Source organism: Pempheris klunzingeri, chromosome 1, assembly GCF_042242105.1.
Source record: "Pempheris klunzingeri isolate RE-2024b chromosome 1, fPemKlu1.hap1, whole genome shotgun sequence".
NCBI lineage: Eukaryota > Metazoa > Chordata > Actinopteri > Acropomatiformes > Pempheridae > Pempheris > Pempheris klunzingeri.
The window spans coordinates 18,949,785-18,967,565 of NC_092012.1; positions in this window are offsets into that span (position 1 = coordinate 18,949,785).

The window sequence follows — 17,781 nt, forward strand, 5'->3', positions numbered from 1 at the left end:
GAGTGCACAGTGGCTAGTGTAAAGTTTGGTTGAGGAGGGATAATGTTCTGGGGTTGTTTCAGCTAGAGCCCAGTGTTTACAGTGTTTAGCTCCAGTGGAAAATCTTCTTAATGCTACATGATACAAAGACATTTTAGCCAGTTGAGCACTTCCAACTTTGTGGCAACAGTTTGGGGGAGCCCCTTTGTTGTCCCACCGTGACTTTGATATAGAGGAACTACAATGGTCTGCACAGAGCACTGACCAGTGAACGTCTTTGGGAGGAATTAACACAACATTTGTAAGCCAGATCTTCTCGTCCAACATCAGTGCTCTTTTGGCTGAATGGGCAAAAATTCAAGATCAAGCTCATATAGGCATGATGGTCAGGTGTCCACATATTCTGTGTAATTCTGGTCCAAGAATGACCTGGACTGGAGATTGTGCTACTGGCCTCCACAGAGTCATACAGAGCCTACCATCACTTCACATAGTCACATAAGCATATCTTATCTATAATATAAGTCTATTTTGCTTCCCTGTTCACATACATTTCTCACGAAAGGTGAATTCTACAACAGAAAAACACTTTTTCAGTCATTACCTCATGATGAGGGGTGCACTGCTTTTAAAGAGGTGAGAGGAGATGGATTAATACCAGCCCTTACAGTAACACACCCACAGAGGAAGCTCAAAATCCCACTTTACTTTTTTTTTACCCGCATCACAGGTGGCCCACATGTGTCTGGCCACAGATATACCAGACAAAGACACGGTGCCCTGTGTGATCTCTGCGGTTGACTGAACGCTGCACCTGTGCCATTGCTCCCCAAAAATATCACAAAGGACCTTAACCAAACTTTCCCTCACGCCATATTTCATCCTTCTGTAATCTTGATTGCCAGCCAGTCATCCTCATCCTTCATTTGGTCTTCATCACATCATTCATCTTCATGCTCACTTCTTATCTTGGACAGACAGGGATTAAGTGTACTGTAGAATGGCTGCTCCCTGTTAGCAATGATTAGGGGATCAGAGAGCACTATACAACTGTCAAACTTTCAAATTGCTCTATTGGTCTCGTTAAATATCACCCTTCAACTATCTTTCCCCACATATTGATACACATATCACTCTCTACATGATTCTTCACTGGCTTTTTGGTTATGTAGGATGTCATTGCAAACAGGGACAGGCTTTGACATAAGTAGTATTTTAAATATATACATCTTTGTCAGCATTTTCACATGAAATTGCAGCTTGCAGATTTTGTTGTTGCCCGCGCCCTCATTTACGAAGCAAAGAAAAGGAAGAGCAGCCGTCAACTGCAGAGGAGGGATTCTCAAATCCAGCAAGTCTGAGTAATGTCTGCTGCTTATACAAAGTGTATAGGTCGACTGAATAAACAAACGTATACTGCAAAACATCTAGTTCTGGTTTCTATAAGAGCTCTCACTGCCTACATAAGTTGTATTGTAACTCTGAAGCCCGCCATCATACATCTCACCTGACAGATGTTGTGTCTGTGCTCAAGAAACAGCACTTAGAGTGGACATCTGGGCCTTTGCACAGTGCGTGGTCTCCTGTCTCAGCATAAACCACAAACCCCTATTGTTTGGTTGTGGTGTCTGGCAGGCATGCCAGCCTTTGTATAGTGGACCTGTGCCCTACCCTATAGATCATTCCCTGACACCTCATTGGGCTTTTCTGTGAGAATCATTATGACAGATTAGATCGTTTGCAAATGCAGGCACCATATCAGGTGACTGCAAGTGGTCAGAAATGAATTATGTGATACAAACGAGTCCTCGAATAATTAAAGCTGCAACAGAGCACAAACCTCCCCTACATTCAGTCCATCCACACACATTTCATCATCTGACTACTGTAGCAGTGTGGATTGTGTGTACTACAGTAATCTTACAAAAAGAGGACACTTAGCGCTGACTTGATTACTTGTAAATATATATATTTTTTGGTACACGCACTAACTTGGTTTTCAAAGAATGTATAGACATAAAAAATGTGGATTTGAATGCAAGGTAGAGCAGCATGAACATAAGGCTTCTGTTCCTTCATCACTGCCTGATGAAAAACACACACACACACAAAACACGGTTGTCTGAAGCCAGAAGCTTGTAAACTGTGATTCAACTTTCAGCCTGGATGAACAAGACAGGCCTTTCCATCTGATTTCACTCTTTCATTCTGTCACTCTTTCAGCCTCCCATTCCTTTTTGCCCTCCACTCTTAATTTGTTTTGTTACCCTATCTCCCCCTCACACAGTCTCTTTGTCTCTCAAACACCTTTTCCACTAACCCGAGTCCAAGCTTTCCTCCCTCACTTGCTTTCAATTAGTCCTCTTGTCCATTTCTTATCACCTGCCCTTAATTCCTTTGTCCTTTCAGTTCTTTCTTCCTTTTTAATTCTCCACATTTGATTTTCCCAGTTTGCGGGAACAACTCCTCTGTCTCATCTCTCTTCGTTTGCCTCATTATCTCTCACCACTTCTCATCTGTCAGTCTATCTCCCTCTCTTCCTTGCTCCGTTTTTCATTCCCCACCACTCTGCCTTGATTTACTATGCACACATCACTGTTCTGTCATCTAACGATCCATTTCTTCATTCTCCCCTTTGTTAATTCTCTGCTGAGTAAGTTTGGTTTTCTAAAACAAAGCAAACCCCTGGTGGAAATTTTAAAAAATTGAGAAAACCTTTTTTTTCAATCTAATATTGCTGCCGGGCAGCACAGCGGCTCGATGGTTATCACTGCCACCAGCAAGAGGGTCCTGGGACATTTCTTTTTGGAGTTTCCATGTTCTCTGACTGAGTTTTCCTGCAGGTGCTCTAGTTTCCTTCAAGAGTCTCAGAACATGGTTGGTCTGGTGGTACACTCTACACCATACATGTCAAACTCAAGGCCCGCGGGCCACGTCCGGCCGTGAGATAATTTCATATCACTATTAAGAATGGTAAACAGCACTCCCACCTCTAATACTACAAATCCCACAATGCACTGAACAGCTGCCGTGCTAGTCAAGACCCGTGCAGCAGCCCCTCCTCCTGCAGGTATAATGTCACACCGATCAACGGATCAATGCATCAATCTGCGATGTTATAGCGACACTTAAGCTAGCCCCCCCCCAAAATAAATGGCTAAACGAAAAGTGGACTTTGAAAACAGAGACTTTCAAAGCAGGTGGGGGGCAGAATTTTACCTGTTTGTCGATATCTGAGGTAAACCCGTGTGTCTTGTTAGTGGAGCTAATGTGGCCATAATTAAAGAATATAAATATAAGACGACACTACAGCAGGATAGGTACAAAAAAGAAAAAAGTTATTTAAAATTCTATTTATTTTATTGAGGAAAAGTTGTTGAAGTTTGGCTGTTTAAATTCATATTTCTGGATAATATATATATTACATTATATTATATTATATACTATAATACAAGAGTCACTTTTAGAGTCTTCACTAAATGTTGAGCCCGTTTGGCCCGCGACTTAGACCGTGTTTTAAATTGTGACCCTTTCTTTGATTGAGTTTGACACCCCTTTGACAGACATAAAACATAATCACACAGTGTAGAGTCTACACTGTATGATTATGTTTTTTGTCTGTCCATATGTGTGACAGATTACTGACCTGAACTCTGCCACTTTTCCAGTGCGTGCTCGGATTGGTTTCTGGTCTCTCTGACCCTGCACTGTACAAGTGGATAATAGAACATGGATGGATGGATACATATTGCTTCCCTCGCTGGTTTGTCCAGTGAAGGACCTGCTACATGCATTCACTCATAACAGTAACAAGTATTTCAGCTGATTTTTTTTTGATGTTTTCCTTGAATATCTTTAATCATTTGCTTCAGTTGTGAATTTCCCCAAGTGGAATAACTGTGAAACCATTACACATCAACAGCAATCAGTGTAATTTGTGCACCATCATGTTGGCACGACGACACACTTTGACAAAATAATGTCTTATTGGTGTGGACGGTACAGCCATTTTGAGATTGCAACAGTGTCGTAGTCTGCACTTAGGTCAAACAATACCACCGTAGCTTGCTCAACAGGTTAGACTTACTGATATGACCTCTGTTATACAGCACACCGCCACTCAGTTCAGATGAAATAATGAGGAAAGCTGAAAATGCTGAGAAAAAAAACATTCTTCTTGTGCTTAAAGGATAAAATACAACACTCTTAGTTTGTTCTTTACTGATGCAGTGACAAATGTAATTGTTTGGCTGCTTGTGAAAATGAAAAAGACATACTGAATTAAGTAAAGGTGAAAGAACAGAAAGGGAAAAGCAAAATGGGCTGAACCAATTCACTTACTGTTATTCTAATGTAAAGTGCTCTCATTCTGTATAATGTCAAGAATTTATTAATACAAGAGAGGGATTTATGTGACTACGAGCTATCAAGGTGACGTAACTGTGCACATTTTCTCCTATTAATCTGATAAAGAAATCATTTGTTGAAACTCTTTAATGGCATTACGTTTTTCATTGGCAAAATAAATAACTTGATTCCATCTATGAGCTGATCAGAATTTGACCGACAACAAAGAAATTAAATCTTTGAAGGGAAAATTGTTTTTTCTATTTGAACAAAATGTACCTTTCTCCTGAGTTTGTTACAATGATTTTTTTTTCCCCTCAATACCTTGTCATGTTTCTTTGAGTCACAAAGTCAGGGGAGAGACAGAGATAAAGAGAAAGACCATACAGATGGATACCGAGCACAAGACTGACTAGATCAAGATGTGCAGCATGAATATTCTATTTGTGTACATCACAAGTCCTATGATATCATTCATCAAAATTCTGCAAAATGACATGCAGCTTCATTTCGATGTATGCTAGAAACAACAACCTGATTCCAAACTCAAAAAGAGACAGAGAGAAGGAAAGACAAACACACAGAGAGGTGAGTAAACAAGAAAACAAAGCAGAACAAAGAAGCTGATGCCATCTGGCTTGTTGTTTCTTCATTACAGCTGTTACACACACACACACACACACACACACACACACACCTCTCTCTCTCTCTCTCTCTCTCTGAGCATACCTTCAGCATTTCACTCTGCAGGACACCAACAATATTTTAATGTGATTCTGTCCTGAGGTGAACAGAAAGTGGAATATTTCACTTTGGGATTTGATAGAATTGCAAATGACAGCCAGAGTAGACAGAGAAAGAGTGGGGCGGCATTCAGAGCCTGTTCATTACTCGTTCAGCTGAGTTCATGGACTATACTCACAGCACCAATGACATTTGTAGGACCATTGTTATAGAATGTATAGTTCATGTCCTCTGTTTGCAATGGTTTCAATGCCGTTCAGCTGTTGTAAGACAGCCAACACACACCCTTTTCCAGGAGCACCGTCACTTTTAGAGTTTCTTCTGATGCACACTTCTAATTTTAAAAGTACTTCAAGAGCTACTGTACTGTATATTGTTTGGTGGAAGATCAGCATTGAACAATATCTGATTATGTTGCTGACAAACGGTTGATTAAACATTTTTATTGTCTCTAATAGTGTGTAGCAATGATCCGGTTAATGGTAAATTTAGTGGAACCTCGCCCCACGCTGAGAGAGGAGAAGCTGGAGTTCTCTATGCTCCAATAATGTCAGCATTTCCTGCAGAAGCTCGTCAACAATAATGACCGCTAATGTAACTGATTCCCACTGACACACACAAACACACACTTACTATTATACGATAAGTCTTTTTAATCATTCCTCAGCAGAAAAGTAAAGAACAAAGTAAAAGTAAAAAGTAAATCTCGATGTGATGCAGCACTACTGCCATCTGTCCCCAAGTAAGGACACATATACTTTCCATCTTTTTCTTTCGTTAATTTATCCTTATTTCAATAGATCTCTTTCCCTCTTTTTCTTCTGAGGTCTTTAATTTAATTAAAACTATTTGTTTTATGAGTCCCTCTGAATATAAATGTCCTGCTGCTTTCTTAAATAAAGCTGAAATAGATTATTTCCTATCTTTATCACCATCTTTCTGCCCAAGCTCTCCTGCTTTCCCCTTTTATTTAAAGCAGGAAAAAGCTCCACTGTCCAGAACTACATCTATCATATGAAGGAAATCCCACATTTACCCATTTGCCCTTAAGCTAAGACATTTATTCATTACATTTTTCATGGCAAAAAAGTAGAGAAAACTAACTTACGGAGATGAACATGGTGATATGGCAACAATATCTTCAGCAATATCTCTTAGTATACTTATACCAATGTCACCTCTGTCAGTGGAAAACAGACAGAAAGACAGAGCAGATAGCAATGATAGCAACGTTAGTTTACCTCTCTTAACAAGGTATCAAGGTTCAGTTGCCATTTTACAACACAGGGTTGCACAATTAAATGTATATAAAAAAGATTAAATTAAAACAAACTAAAACAATATATAGTTACGTATTCATATATAACTATATATATATATATAAACACACATAACTTATCGCATATCTTTACACAAGTACCATCCAGTACAAAAACATACATATTTAAATACATGTAGACACAATTTGAATTAGGTAGAAATAGACCTTGATAGCACGTCAGCACATAGAAAGAACATAGCAACGGCACTGCCTCAAGGCTGGTACAAATACTGACACATCATTTTCATGTGATAAATTCAAGTCTTCAATAGTTTTTTCATTATGCTTTTTACAAAATAATGTTTTTTGTCAGATTAGCAACAAGTCTATAGTCCATGTTACAAGTCTTGCAGAAGTCATTCTGCAGCTCACACAGCTTCACACAGCCCCGGTAATTTGCTGTCATACATTTGTTGCCTGTGCTGAAAATTAAAAACAACTTTGGCCCTGTGCTGATGAAGGTGACTTAGAAATCTTTGGATTGATAATTTACTATCAAGTGTGATTAATGTCTGAGGCAAGTCTGAAGTCAGTAATGATGAGTTGTACATTTGAATTTCGTGTAAGTCACCGCCTCAAGAGTGCATCCCTCCCTCACAAAAATGGTATTACCATTAACCTGCTCATTCAAAGCAGATAGGTGTACAGTGTCTTGCTCAAGGACACTCTGACATGTAATCAAGAGCTGGAGATTCAACCACCAAACTTGCAATTACTGAATGTAATTACTGTACCACCTGACCTTGTTGCCTTTATATTTTAGTGTCAGGTGAAGAGGTGAGTCCACATTGGCATCGTCAACTAGGAAGGGAATGATCTCTTAATCCAATCAACATTTTACCATTTTACCATAACATTTAAGGAGGATTAATGAAATAAATGGGCAATTTTATTTTGTATCTATACATATATACCCAGGGTCACAATGAAGTGAATATATATTTATTTATATATTTACATATACATTACTGACTTCAGACTTGCCTCAGACATTAATCACACTTGATAGTAAATTCTCAATCCAAAGATTTCTAAGTCACCTTCATCAGCACGGGACCAATGTTGCTTTTTATTTTCAGCACAGGCAACAAATGTATGACAGCAAATGACCACACAGCTGTGTTAAGCTGTGTGAGTTGCAGCATGACTTCTGCAAGACTTGTAACATGCACGGCCCTAAAATTACCCCTAAAATGTATCATCTTTACCCTTTAGTGTTAGTGAACACCACTCAAGCTCAGTTTTTCCCCTCCCACTGCCCTGCATGTTTAAGATGATTCCCTGCTCCAACACACCTGATTCATCATCACACTCTGTGGAAGCCTGATAATGACTCATTCATTTGATTCAGGGATGTTGGAGGGAAACACGCTGTTCTTGCTGACTGCCATGTTAGCCTACCTAGTTGGTAATCTCACTCGCTAACCCTGCAATAGCTCATATAGCTCCAGCTCTCGGTAGGTACTAGACTATAAATATTAAATATTAATGACTTAATGACTTCAAGGTACTTATGCAGCACCTTGGTGGATGAAGGGGATGTCCCGGGACAATGGAGGCAAGTGGTGAAGGGAGACACAAATCTCTTTGATCCAGGACACCTCACTGCTGACCCTGCAATGCGACTTGGCACTGAGGTACAGAGGAGCCTGAAGAACTATTTTCAGACAGACATGAGGGGGGGGGCTTTTGGGACACTGTCTTCCAAGGCAGTGTCCCAAGGCACACTACATTAATACAGTACTTAGTACAGTGGTTTTGGAGTAGAAACTTTTTTTAGTTCATTTTGAGATTGTCATGACTTTGTACAAATGGGATCCAAGTACATTTTCATTTCAATTACTGCAAACCACACCGGTACACATATGGCTGAAAGTTCAATAAATATTCAATAAGTCACCATAGAGAAAAAGAAGTGCTTGATTCCATAGTAATGGACTGAAATAAACACAAAAGCAAAGTGCTACACATTCAATAAACATTCGGCAGGTCACCCGTGAGAGCAAAAAAGTCTGTCATGTTGTAATCAAAATCACCGCAAACATATAATTCTCCTATCACATTAGTTTTCATCAGGCAGGAATAGTAAACTTGGTTGTTGTGTGTATTATGAAGGCTGATAAATGAGTTAGCTGACCCTAAAGCCAGAGTTTACAATGTCATGAAGGTGGTTCTGTTTAACCTACGTAACCATGGTAATTCCTGCCACAAACTTAGCCTGGTCCAGAGCAGATTATGTTACGAGTTTTGGCTCAATTGGCTGTAAAAATGCCATCATCTTTTCTGACCATGTTCTTTTTGAGCAAATGAGATTCTCAGCTGAGGGAATTCATTATTAATGCAAACTTGTTCAGTAACACGTCAGTAATGCTATTGAATGAAGCGGTGCCGATACTGTTGTACAAACTGTATGTGTTGTGTTGTTATGTGAATGCAGAAAATGTTCATTAACACACACACACACACACACACACACACACACACACACACTCACAGACAAATGTTACACAGAATATCATAAACTAAAAGAATTATGAAGGCACAACAACTACAGACCTCTTTTATGCTTCGCCCTGATTTGCTGCCAAGTCCGCGTATATTGCAGCTAACAGAACAGATTAGAAAGTTGGTATTTATCACAGAAAATACTCATTCAATTAAGTTAATTTCACTTTGATTTGGCTAAAAACTAATAATGGAGAATAATGTTTAAATCTGCTGCATCACACTTAAAGTTTAAGAGCTCCAAAATGTGCAGCTGCCACATTAGAAATAAAAGGGAGGTATTGAGGCAATGAGTGGTAAAAGAAATAAACCAACTTATTCTGCCAGCATTTCTCTCCTGAATAATTTGCAGCAATGGTGTTATTTTTTGATGTGATTTTTTTTTTAATAGTTGTTTGTTATAATGCCCCATTCCTCTTGACTGAAGTAAGTGGCACGCACCAATCACTCCTCTTCTTTCAGTCTTTATTGAAAATACATTCAGCGCCTCGGTTAACAAAGACAGTTGATAACCACCTTCATGATGCCCATTATTTCTGATATCTCAAGTTAAGGGTTTGTTGAGCCAGCTCACACTAGGAAAACTTAGCTCTTGGAGGAACATAGTGATGTAGTCACCAGAGCTGCTGTATGTATTCTGGCCTGTGTGTTATTTTGTGGAAAATTGGACTCAATGAAGCAGTGACTGATAAAATTGCTTATCCAGCTTAGGAATCTGATGACTGATGGACAAAACATACCATCAGCACCGTCTCCACTACATTTTCCAAACATTTTTCACAAGCAGACTCCAACCGATCGATCGATCCAGCACTTAAACAGTTCTCTTATCAGTTCTTTTTGTTATTTTAAGAAACATTTTAAACAAATTATTAGATGCCATCTTAATGTGGAAACTCCATGCAACTTTATACTAAACCCCAAAACCATAAATTAACAATTTTAAACTAGTTTGTTCTTGATTGGAAATGGCACAGGCGTCTCCCAGAAGATTATAAGACGATGTACAAGAGGCATCATTGTGGAAAAAAATATTTCTCAGCTTTTATTTACATTTGAACAAAAAGTGGCATGTCCAAAATTATTCATACCCTTCTCTATAATCAATAGAAAAGCCTTTATTGGCTATTACAGCAATCAAACGCTTCCTATAATTGCTGACCAGCTTTTTGCATGTCTCACTGGTATTTTTACCCATTCATCTTTAGCGATGGGCTCCAACTCTTTCAGGTTGGAGGGTCTCCTTGCCATCACCCTGATCTTTAGCTCCCTCCACAGATTCTCAATTGGATTCAAGTCAGGACTCTGGCTGGGCTACTGCAAAACCGCTAACCATTTCTTCACCACTTTTGCTGTGTGTTTTGGGTCGTTGTCGTGCTGAAATGTCCACTGGTGCCCAAGGCGAAGTTTCTCTGCAGACTGCTTGATGTTGTTGTTGAGAATCTTGATGTATTGCTCTTTTTTCATGGTGCCGTTTACTGTGATTAGGTTCCCTGGTCCATTGGCTGAAAAACACCCCCAAAGCATTAGGTTCCCACCACCATGTTTGACAGTGGGGATGGTGTTCTTAGGGTTGAAGGCTTCTCCTTTTTTGCGCCAAATGAAGGACACATCATTGTGGCCAAACAATTCAATTTTTGTTTCATCTGACCATAAAACAGAAGACCAGAAGTCTTCTTCTTTGTCCAGATGAGCATTTGCAAAGGCCAAGCGGGCTTTTGTGTGCCTTATCTGGAGAAGTGGCGTCCTCCTTGGTCTGCGTCCGTGGAACCCAGCAGTGTGCAGTGTCCGTTGGACTGTCTGCCTTGAGACGTTGCCACCAGCAGAGCCCAGATTCACCAGGATGGCCTTGGTGGTGATCCTGGGATTCTTTTTCACCACTCTCACTATCCTCCTGGCCAGCACAGGTGTCACTTTTGGCTTCCGACCACGTCCTCTGAGATTTTCCACAGTGCGGAACGTCTTGTATTTTTTAATAATACTTTGCACTGTAGCCACTGGAACTTGAAAACATTTAGATATGGCTTTATAGCCCTTTCCTGACTTGTGAGCAGCCACAATGCGCAGCCGCAGGTCCTCAGTGAGCTCCTTTGTCTTAGCCATGACTGTCCACAAACCAACTGCAGAGAGCTGCTGTTTTTCACCTGTTGAGTTGATTAAAACTGTTCCCGCTGCTGCTGTTCCCAATGAATCAGGGTAATTAGGATGCTTTAGAACAGCTTGGACTATTTGGAATGGTATAGAACTTGCCACTTTTTGTTCAAATGTAAATAAAAGCTGAGAAATATTTTTTTTCCACAATGATGCCTCTTGTACATCGTCTTATTATCTTCTGGGAGACGCCTGTGTCATTTCCAATCAAGAAAAAACTTGCTGGTTGAATAAAAGTAACTTTAAGTCAAAATTTGCCAGGGGTATGAATAATTTCGGGCTTAACTGTATATGCTGGTGATGCGATTCTTTTTTTTGACAAATCTATCCATCGGTATCCCAAATTTAACGCAACTGATTTCTGCCATTACCAAAATAGTTTTTTGATAAGATCAACTGAATTTTTAGTAAATTCATTTGGAATAACAAAAAAATAAATCTCGGCTGAGACTTGAACGGGGAGAGCTATGGCTCCCAAACCTGAAATGGTATTACTGATCTGCTCTGCCACGTTCTGTAATGATTTACTTCTCAATGGAAAAAATTGAAATGAAGAGCAGGAATCATTACTAAATCATTATTCATCACGGCCAAAGCATAACTAAATCATCATTAAAGCCGTATCAATACTCGACTGACCCAAAAACAGAGAAAAACAACACCTTCTTGTAAAAAATACTATTGACATTTGGTATAAAGCACCCCAACCAAGAGGGGATACTCCTCTCATTTCTTGCTTCTCCCCCATATGGAGGAATACATATTTCAAGGCAGGAAGAGCAGATGGTGGTTTCAGAATCTGAGCAAATAAAGGTGTGCAGGATAATAGAGGACCCCTGCATGAATGGTGATCTTCTCAAATCTGATCAGCTGTGTCAAACATACTCTATTCCTAAAAACACTCTTTTAAATACTTGCAAATTGAAACATTTCATCATCAAAATACAAGCATAACATCTGAACCACCACTATCACACCATATCAAACTTTCAATCATTAAGGAGTCAGATTTCTTAGTTCTGTACAGCTTTGATGTTATATGATAGGGAGTGCACCACTGACAGGCTTAAGGCATGGAGACTAGATGTCCAAGAGGAATGGCATGCTGAGAAGCCTAAAAATAATCAATTAATACAAGGATGAAGCTACTACAATTAATTAATTAATTAATGTTAATGAGAGCTTACATTACCCCAGTCCAGCTAACCATTGGTCTCCTGATATCCTGGAGACTTGAATGTTTAGAAGGAAGGGGTACTCTGTTTCACTGTGTATGAGACGGTCCAAAAATAAAACGATATTGGAAAACAGTTGTTCAGACTTTATCTGAGATTGTTGGACAACAGGGGCACAGATGTGTGTACTCAGTATATATATATGTGTGTCCAAAGAACAATAGTTCAAAACAGTCAACTTTAATTGACTTTGGACTCCTGCTGGCCAGGAGGATGATAGCGTCATCTTGGGAGAAAATAGAAGTACCCCTGACACTGTATGGGTGAAGGACATGGCATCTTGTATTGTATTGTATTGAAATTGTGTTGCTGACTGCTTTTCTCTCTCTCTGTTTTTTTTTTTCTTTTTTAAATATGTGAAGCATGTGCCAAATGTTATGTTTCTTTTTCTTTTGATTGTAAAATCCATTATTAGGTAAAAGTTGAATTATTATTGTCCATTTGTATTTGTAATGTATGTAAAATTCAATAACAATATTGCACAGAATAAACATTGCTTTATTTCTCATATATAGAAATTATCTTTCTTGAAAAGCAACGTTTTGAACAAATCACAATAACTGACCATAATGTGAACATTGAGATACAAAAACAAATAAAAGAAACAATTATTTACAGCAAAAGACAGCAATATTCAAACACATCACTATTATACACTCTATAATGTTGTGATGATGGAAATGTAGAACAAACGACAAACAATTATTTACTGCAGAATAAAATACAGTGGTAAAGTGCAGCACGGGTGGGAGATGCAGGTAGGCTGCAAAAGGCTTAATGGTTCTCAGCGGTTCTTTGGAACAATCATCAATATGTCTTCTCTGGCAGAAGTTGGCTCATTGTGTTCCCTGCAAGTGAAAATACCCACCCGCAAGGGGTGTGGGATACTGGAGCGCAGAGGTAGTTTGTTGCAATGTTTGTGAGGAGGGGCAGAGGAGCTCTTCTCACATCGACACATCACAGGATCTTCAGCTGTCAGGATGGCGCTCAAGCTCAACACACTCTCAGAGGGACAAAGTGTTCTGTTCGATCGTCAACCTTAACTTCCTATCCTCTAAGAACAGCTCCTGCAAAGCACTCTCTGTTTTGTACAATCAAGGGTCTGTCTCCTCCATTTCTGCCTCTCCTTTTGACCCCCGCCCCACTCTGTTGCTGCTGCTGCTCTGTGTCCTTCTTCCCTGGCAGTGTCCTCCTGATGGTGCTCCTTTCCTTTCACATTGGCCTTAACAACTGCCTTTCTCAGTCTGTCCCAGGTGGAGTCACTCACCATCCTCCCTTTAATTCTGGGTTCAATTGCTGTGGCTTCATCCAGGAGGGCTTGAATGTTCTTCCTGAGTGTGCTCGGAGAGCTTCCCCCCACACCTTCGCTTTGATGCCACAAACATTGTATTTTCCTGCTTCACAGTGAAGTACTCTTCCAGTTTTTTGAGGAAGGTGGCAGTCACACGGTACACGTACTGTGGATGTCTAGAACATTGTGATCTGGACAAACTCCTTGTCCCTCAGGTGGTCCAGTTTGTCCTTAGTCATCGCCCTTCGCAGTCAGTAATCCAAGGTTTGCTGCTTGGATCGCTGGATACTGCTCCATGATCCATCATTAGCATCCTATTTTTAGAATGTGTGATATCCAATATCCATATTGCCATAATTATCAATAGTCACAGCTAATATCTTACTAGGCTCTTTCAAACACTTTGTTAATATATCAGAGATCTCTTTCGCCACTACTTCACTGGTTTGGATTAATACACTCCCCTGGCTTGTGAAGTGCACTGTAACAGTGTGATAGTGGTCCTAACTGAGCCCAGTCCACCCATCTGATATGATGGCCAGCTTTGGAACATCCTTCAGCTCTATAAACACATTGGCCTGTTCTACACTGTACCAGGTAAGAATGAATGTGTCACTGAGGTATCCCCTGGAGGGAGGGGTATATCTGGGGTTGAATGCATTGCTCATTTTCCTGCAGTAAAACTTTATTAATTTTCATTTTTGAAATGTTGTGTTGTATTGTGCTGTGCTACCCTTTTAAAACCAATATATCCCAGACTGTTACATAAAGCTCTTGGATTCCACTGTCGTGAAGGGGTTTAGGCCTTTGATTATGACCTTAGTCACAGCTTGTTGAACTCAGTGACCCTCTCCTCAGTCATCCTCCCACTAGCTGCAGTCATGATTGGGCTTTTGGGTTTGGTTTTTGGCTTGGACCATCGATGGTAGAGGGAGGATCGGGTTGCTTCACTGTAACTGCAACAAAAAAAGTTCCAAAATCTTATAACGGCTATTTTCAATCATTATTCTCATGTTGTATGATCTAGTCATGTGTGGGCTCTGGGCTGCTGGTATAGAACCCACACAGGCGCAAGAAGAGATGAACTACGGGCTACATGCACTTTCACTAGATGTGATAGAAAAAGGCAGAGAGACATACACAGGCTAAGAGACAGATCTCTGTTCTGGGTTTGGAAGACTAAAAATGCATCAAAGATGAATGTCTTGCTTTTATTGCAAATTAGGAACCGAGTTGGTGAGATAAGATGTGCAAAACATTAATAGAAAATCTGCTACGTTTTCTTCATTTCTCCAATAACGATAAGCAGAACTGATAACGTCAGAGCTTATCGACACTAAGGTGTTTCATAATTCTGCCCCAGGGCCCGTCTAATACCGGGTTGTGGTACCCATCCCTACAACTGACCCCAGACCATGTCACATCCCCATACTGCTCCCACCATTCATATGCGTGTTGAGTCCTGTGGACGTGGAACGTTAATCTCTGAGGACATGTACTACCAATGCCTCAGACAGACGCAGGAAACCCGAGACAGCCGTCATGCGCAGGCAACCGTGTAGTTAAAAGCACGTATATCTCCAGCTAAACAGTATCTAGTGTTTGTGAGCCATCAGCTACTGTGGCAGGAGAATAAAGGGGGTCAGGTTCCTGCTCTGCTTACAAGCCTCTTTTGTTTGTTTGATTACGGCTGATTTTGTGTCTCTCAGAGAATTACACTCCCCTTTGTAAAATACATTGCATTATATTCTAAGGGCTCATCACTCAGTGTAACAAGCGTGGTTCATATTTGGCCTGACATGAGCTTTTTCTTTACTCTTAATATGTAACAGGAATTCTTTTGTAATCAAATTAAAAGTGTTCCTGATCCGTCTATAAAGTCATTTTAGATTTACTGTGAATTTAATGCAAATTCCCTCACCATCGTGCAACCTATACCAAATCAATTGCACAGAAAATAGCAGTCTCTAATTAAGATTTCACACCACCTTTTCATTTCTATTCTATTATTAGAATTTCACCAATTACATTCAGTCTGTCAACCAATTTTTCTCCCACACTTGGGAATTTAATGCACTTCCAGTAACAAGTGTGATCTTAGGGCAGGTAAAGCCATGCTTACAGATTACGTTTCTTTTTTAAAGAGCGGACTGTCCTGATCCTTGTTTTGTTTTGATGACATACAGCCACGTTTGCAGAAACACCCTGATAAATCTGATGATACTGAACATTTACTAAGAGAAGTCCATATCGTTGCTGCATTGATGTCAGTGAGAGGTTAAATATGAGACATGTACATGAACTAAAAGGTGAGAAGAAACTGCATTCAGACTGTTATTTGTTATCAGTTATTTGTGCAGAGGAATTTAACCTTGCAATTAGCAGCACAGTTTGTAAGAATAGTTCTATGTGACATTCCTCTAAGTTAGCCACAGCGGTGGCCAGTGGAGGAATCAGTGTGTGTGTGTGTGTGTGTGTGTGTGTGTTGGACTGGAGGGGGCCTTACCTAAATTGATTCTGACCTAAATATATTCTTTCGGCACAATCAGAGCTAATCGCTGCCCTGAGGCCTGTATGGAGCTCTTGCTTTACATGATTTTCAGAAACTCTTCCAGTTTGTTTGTTTATTTTCCTTTAATTTACTGATCAGCAATATTTTCTTTCACATTCATTCTGCTCAGTGACATTACAATCTTCTCTGGCATCTGAATGTATCTGCTGAAGCAGTTGGAAGCTAAATGTTTTTTCCTCATACACATAAATGCTATAATTTTTGACTGCTAGAGGGAAGAAAGTAGAGTCCAAACCAAACACAGCAACAAGCCCTGATGCTTCCATTTATCAAGTTCTTATGTATAATGTACCAAATTATTGCCTGATATTATCTACACGTCAAACAAAAACAGAGCAACAAGGACATCCAACAGTGTCTGGCTGCCTTTTAAATGTGATACAAGTCGGTTTTATTTTAGCCCTGCCCGCTCTATTGACTGCTGAGAGAAATATCTCAGTTCCCTCCACTTGTTGTGAATTCTTATCAGCTGCCCCTCATTCACTGCAGCTCTCCACCACTCACTCTGGGAAAGGTATTGTACAATTGGCTTGTGAGCAGCCCACAGTTTTATATTGAGGGACCCCAACCATAATCACCGGAAACAATGAGCTCAAACTGGCTTGTAGCTACAAACAGCTGCAGAATGGGCAGTGACATTGGCAGTGCCACACACCCTTTCACATTACACGCAGCCACTTGATTAACAATTCAAATTCAAATTCAAAATTAATTTAAAAATTGTATCTTTAAGGGAGTGGGGATGAAAGTGGTTCCCACTAGATATTCCCAGTCAATCTAGGGAATTTAGAGTCATTCCAACATTTCATTCATGAGTGACTCCTCCCTTGCCATTTTACAGGCTCTGAACAGCCGATAAATAGCGAGAGGCAACATAGCTTTTCCATGTGTATCTACAGCGGGAAGTTAATCTCAACACACAGTCCATATGGCTACTAATTAAAGTTTGGCAGTGAACATTTCGGTGTGTCCAAATCAGAGCCAAGGATGGGTACCTTGCTACTGACCTTTCTGTAGAACTGAGAGGCATCAGCTGTGAATAGCAGCAGCGATGCCCTTGGTGACATTACCATTGTGATGTGAACAACATTTCACAGATCATGGAGCAGGCCTGTCGAGCTGGGATCACTGCTACTGAAAAATGACAGACGCCAAACTCTTATCTGACACCACTTCTTGTGGTATGTTAGCCATGCCCGCCTCCTTCTAAGAACAATAAGAGATCTTTTTGGGAATATTTTAGCCTGGAAATGATCTTGCTCGTCCAGATTAAATCCATCCAATCTCTCTCTCTCTCTCTCGCCTCGCTGTCTGGTTGCTGTGTGTTATTATTATAGAACTGTTCTCAAACTCCTGAACCACCTGAAGGTGGGGGGAGATACCAGCGCCATGTTGACCATATGGCCAGCTTATTATGCACTGGCAGAGCATCTTAATGAGAGTCCACAACCTGACACAGACATTCTTTTGAGCCTACTCCACACATACACACAGGCACAAACACACACACACACACACACACACACAAACACATTAACATGCAGGCACATGATTTCATAGATGCAAACACACACACACAGACAAGTGCAAATGTACACACACTACTTAAAACACACATTGAAAACTGAAAAATCTT